A 5949-nucleotide genomic window follows, 5' to 3' on the forward strand; every position below is an offset into this window, starting at 1 on the left:
TAAAATTGAATTTTGTGTTGTGTTAGAGTAATAAGCACAGAGCCCAAACAATTAAAAGTTGAAAGTTGAAATTTGGTACACAGTTAAGGTACTTCGTGAAAGTGTACGCTAAGAGGGAATTTTTCGAAATTTCCTTCCACAGGGAAGAAAGAAAGGGTTAATAGTAAAGTCTGTGTAAAAATCTTTACATTTTTAACGAATTTTCTTACTGTTTAGGGGAGACCGGAGCAACTTCGGCATGCGGGGCAAGTGTGTCAAGCGCTTTTTTTTTTAAACAAATTAAAAGGAGACTTTCGTTATAGGTTAGGCAGTTGAGTTTTATTGGTGGCTTGTTGAGTGTAGTGTTTTTATTGTTCTCCAACAAGNATATTTCACACAATTTTTTCTGAATTTCGCTATATTTCTATTTTATCCATGTTCGATTTTCATTTTTTATTCGCGTAATTAAAAATTTAAAATAATGAATGTTTTCTGTTATAGGCATAATGCTCTTGTTCTTAAGAACGTAAAATAATGAATTTTTTACAGGTGGAAAACTGTATGCATTAAACACATCTTTTGTTCTAATACAAATAGTAAATTTTTATGGATTCATAAAAAACTTACGGAAGGAAAATATAACCAGAACAAAATACGTTTTAGAATATTTCTATTATATCAATGTAAAGGTTTAATGCATAAAAAAATAAATAAATAAAAGTGTTTACCGTTTAGGACCTCCTTTAATATATTTTCAACTTCCCTCCTTTTGTTGTTTGCCTGTAAGTGAAGAATATTGTATTTATTACATTCTTTGAATTCGTTTTCATAGTTTATAGACAGTTGAATTAAAAATTGTATAAATTAAAAATTAACACTTCTAACGTGTACTTTTTTAGAAATAATATTTACTGGTCAATTTTATGAGGTTTTTGCTTCAAGACGTTTACTGTTTAGTTCTTGAATGGAGTGAAAAAAAAATTTATAAAACTTGAACATCGTTTGTATTGTCTTTGTTTTTTAAAATAGTTATTAAATGCAAAGAACATGATTGTATTTCTCACACTGGAGTCACTTCCTTTCCATGATGATACACCGAATCTGTCACCAGAAACCTAACGAATAAATCGCTATTCGACGTGAAGATTTACGTTCCCAAAATATGCACGAGAAGAAAGAGCTGAGGACCCCGAAATAAAAGACGAAGTCCGATGACGAGAGGAGAGTTCGTCCGTCGTCATCGAAAGTTCGCACTCTCTAGAATTCGTCCGAGTTCTCGGATATCTTACAAACATTGAAGATTGTCATCTAATCGTACCCTAGTGAATTCCCTCCATTCGAAGAGCCTTCTGACAAAACTTCTGAGTCATCAATTCGATCGACAACGAAGAACATTCTCAGATTCTCTATAAGGTATTTATCCGCCCGCGAATCTATGCAAACTCTCTCTCAACACTAGGATTCTCGAGGATAGTTACAATAGCCGTTAGTTATAATGTACTAGCCTTATATAATATAAAAGGGGATAGCCAATATCTATAATAAAGTATTTAAATCATTCCGAGATATCAGTTGAATCATAAAACTATTATGTATAATCTAATAAACAAAATGGATTTCGACAACTTACTTTTGCAATTTCTTTGTAATTAACTGGAGAAACAACTGCAACAACGTCACTTGAAGATGCTGCTACTGCCATTTTTGTAATTCAACTTAAATTATTTACATCTAAGATACAAAAATTTATTAAACTTCTTTTAAACTTCAATTAAAGCAACAGTATGATTTTAAAGTACACATAAGTCTGTTTACCTTACACACAACAGTTGAGTATAACGCTACGCATGCAGATCTTCATATGCAATACGTAATAAATGAATTTTCCTGCACCGATAAACATAAATAAATTTTCAAGTCTATACTCTTATAATGTCTGTATAAATAAGTACAGATATGTACTTTTTATTACTTTTAAATTATCTATAAATACTTGTTTATATATGAAAGAAGCTTGAAGAATTACACTTGAAATAAAATCATTTTCTGTAAGTATGCGTCATTAAACAATATTTTAAGTGGAACTTTAAAGATGAGCATCGCGCCTTCCATATTCTTATTGACAGAAGAAATTTCACGATTTGCTAAAAATCAAAAAAGGCATTTAAAATTGCATAAAATAGCATAAGATTTTATGATAAATTGTTACCATGTAATTATCTAGATTTACTACTAAACTGTGCACAGATTACTTCACAATGCAAACTGCCCAGTTACATAAATACGCGATTATTACAAGTAACAGAACAGTAAATTCTATTGGTGAATGGTTCTAAGGATTCATAAATTTTGGCAGTACATGTATACGAGGGCCTGCACAATTATGACGTAAAACTTTTCATGAATTTATTTATATCCAGATCAAGTTCTACTTCATAAGAGAGCAGGCCCTCGGAGTATTACTATAAAAATGTTAGATTCTTTCATTAGGATCACTACTTATAAAGAATCTTGTAATACATTAAAAAACTATACATTATAGATATAAACCCTTTTGTTCAATATATTTCAAACGTAATCATTTTATAACAGCATTAGCCAAATTTGGAGAAGAACAGCCGGTTTGAAAGATATGTTAAAAGATAGCAAAGGAATATTCAATGGATATTCAATAAAATTATTAAATTTTTCTATATGCAGCGAAAAATAACAGAGATATAAAACAATGTGTAAAATTAACTGTGTGTATATTCTATGGCAGGGATGTTCACTTCCTTGCCCGCCCTATATATAGTTTGTATCTATATAGCTAAGTGTCAAGTGATTTTCTTTCGTATTTTCTCGATAGTTTTATGTGTCTATTTACTGGTTTTAAATTGTGTAAATAATAATAGTTATCCCAACGACAATATTTATTAAAATAAATAAAAACCCAATAGTTTTGCTACAATTAATATTTATTTTCTTTTAAAATCATAGCTATTTTAATACACATAATTTTTATTTATTTATTTAGATAAATAGTGAAAATTATAATTGATAAAAATAATGTTATTAAATCTATAGAATATTCACCTGTTCTAAGTCGGTTTTACACGTTTGGTTGTTTTGTGTGAAAAGTTACATCAATGATTTTCCATCTATTCAATTTCCACTTGGATCCAGCACAACAGAAAATTTTTTAAATGTTTCAATGCAGAAGTGTAGATTATTTTATAACAATGCGCACTCAAGTTCTTTATCTGCGAAAAATTTACTGACAAGATAATTTATCATTTATTCCTGAAGATCTACTTGTAGCGAAGATTGTGTATTGAGAATATATACACATTTCACAGAACATTGTAAGATGAAAACACACTTTTAACGCGCAGGATTTGGTGCATGCTATAGCAAGAGAATATGATTTGACACCTGCCATAGAAGTTTGAATACTGATTTATGACATGATTTTAATGCTTGGAAAATCCTTAAGATTTTGGTAGAACACAATCAGACATTTTTAACATAAATAAGTTTAACTCCTAATACATAAATGTGACTCTATTGCGAATGAACTGTAAATTTCCAAGCTTACAATTTGCAATTACAGTAGAGCCTCGAAAACTCGGCACTCGATAACCCGGCACTCCGGATAACTCGGCCACACCCTGGAAGGGGGAAAAAAACCTTAGATAATTAATTTTCATTATAGACAGTTTTATGCCTCATAAAGTATTTTTCTGAGGTCTGTCTTATCAGGTAAATTACTGTACACAGTGTATTCATTAATTTTCATTTTCATGTAGTAAAGGCTCTATGCCTTCATAAAGGACGTACTTTTCATTTGTTTAAGGGTATTTGGGCAGTTTATTCTCTGTCGTATTCTCAAGCAAACAATACATACAAGTACAGTACAATCTTTTCTGAGGAAACACGCATACTTATTTTTTTTAACCCCATTCCCGATAACCCGGCATTTTCACAAACTCGGCCACCCTTCGGTCCACATTAGGCCGAGTTTTCGAGGCTCTACTGTATTAAGCTTTCAAATTTTACCTATTTATTTATTTAAATTTATCAATACTTACAAATTAATACGTATAATTTACATTATTCTATAAATAAAATTATAATTATAATTATATCCATAATCTAATTATAATTCCGTAAAGTTAACGGATTCGCTATGCCTCGACTTTTCGAGGATACTTCGAATAAATGAAACAATATGTCGGATTGTTTAATATCAAGTATTCATTATAAATAAATAGTAATATGCAGTATAGCTTATAAATGATTTTTTAATTTTTAATTATTTATACTTCATAATTTAATTAAGGCGTCAACACAAGTAGAGAAAAGATCATCCTCATTATTGTAAGTCAATTCATCTTTTGGATCTTATATCCTTCAACTATGAAAATATTTATCTACCATCCATGTATCTTTTTCCACTATTTTATTTCTATTTATCCTGTGTTCTGTAATTAAAAAGCAAATCGAAGATAGTTTTAGATACGATTGTTATAACCATTTCTTCCGATAAGCCTCTGTCTAATTCTCTATATGTTGTACTCTCAATTGATCCCGTGTTATATTCCTCTAGTGTTTTAATCTAGCACTTTTCAAAAATGATATCATAGACTTCACACGAGACTAAGTTTCGGTCGTTCTCTATTATTTACTAACCACGCTTCACTACCATATTTTGATACTTTCTTTAATCCTCGTGTCTTTAAGTAATTTTATTTACATTATTATTTAGTAATTAACTGTTTATTTACGTTATTTATAGAAGTAAAACGAGCATAATGAATACACATATTTTTTTTAAAAGTATTGATAGATGGAAACAGATTATTTCAGTGTAAAATTTTTAGATAATGTGATCAGATAAGTGTCATAGAAGTTTACAGAGTGAGTTAAGACGTGTTTTATTTTTAAATATTTGTACTTGATAAATTTGTTTCAAAATATAATATAGTTGAATGAATTGATTTTAAAAAATATCAAAAATATCTTACTTTTCCGAAGTGAAGTAAATTCCAGTTTTGTGTTAACATTTCATACAATTGATAAACATGGCGTACGAAATACACGCGTCACTCCACTGGAGTACCACGTGAATGCCTCCACGTCATCACTAACTTCAGTGACCTCACTGTACAGATTGAAAGTATCTTCGATTAAACAATACGAAGCGTTTTAAATAATAGTAGTTACTCGATTTCCGGTAACATTACTCCAAAATATAGTGACTAGAAAGGTATACCTGTATTAATCACTACTTTCCTATGAAACTAGGGATTAGCCATCTCGATCTAACCGTAGTAACTGCAATTAAACACTACACTAAGACATTCGAGGAAGTTGTTTTACGCAATTGTAAAAGGAAACTGTACTTTAACCTTGATAGGTTTTACTGTTAACTGCTGCCATCTATTATTAAAATTTTACAAAAATATGATGTATAACGGTAAATAGGTTGTAAGCACGCTGACATTTTAATTTTGTTTATAGTCAAGGGAGTGTAAAATATAAGGTAATAATACTTTTAGGAATTTTTTCTTGTTATTAGTAATTTATTATTTAGCGTTTATTTTCCTGACAGAATTTTCACTTCTGACATTAATATAAACTGTTATTCGTAATAAGGAACTTCTGTTGTTTTTATCAGCACACACATTCAGTATTCACCTTATATTATTTAATTATTTGCAGTTTATTTGATAGCGCAAATACAATTTTCAGATATTTCACCAATGCGTGAAATATTGAAAGTGGAATTTCTTTTACTGTATAAAAGTATAACGTAAAAATTCATACGCTTTAATTTTATTCTAAGTGATTCGTAACCTTTATAGAATATAACTTCTATAAAGTTACACCAATAGTAATAGAAGTGATTTTACAATGTTTATTTCTATAGCTTACAAGTAAAATTGCAAAATCCCGGTTTTAACCTTAAACTTCACGATTTAAGGTGGA

General features: G+C 29.6%; 1 long non-coding RNA gene across 2 annotated transcripts; it reads right to left on the reverse strand.

Moving 5' to 3' along the window:
• Window positions 1–706: 706 nt before the first annotated feature.
• Window positions 707–5332, reverse strand: LOC111617516. 2 transcript variants are annotated; one of them, XR_002755431.1, is made up of 5 exons: window positions 4986–5332; window positions 1952–2123; window positions 1795–1866; window positions 1610–1710; window positions 707–759 (listed from the first exon to the last, which is right to left on the reverse strand). It is a non-coding gene; the product is annotated as an uncharacterized LOC111617516 (long non-coding RNA). The 2 variants fall into 2 exon arrangements; XR_002755430.1 differs by having other exon boundaries at window positions 1795–2123.
• Between the last annotated feature and the right edge of the window lie 617 nt (window positions 5333–5949).

This window comes from Centruroides sculpturatus, unplaced genomic scaffold, assembly GCF_000671375.1.
Source record: "Centruroides sculpturatus isolate CEXI.00-Female unplaced genomic scaffold, Cexi_2.0 scaffold3650, whole genome shotgun sequence".
Classification (NCBI taxonomy): domain Eukaryota; kingdom Metazoa; phylum Arthropoda; class Arachnida; order Scorpiones; family Buthidae; genus Centruroides; species Centruroides sculpturatus.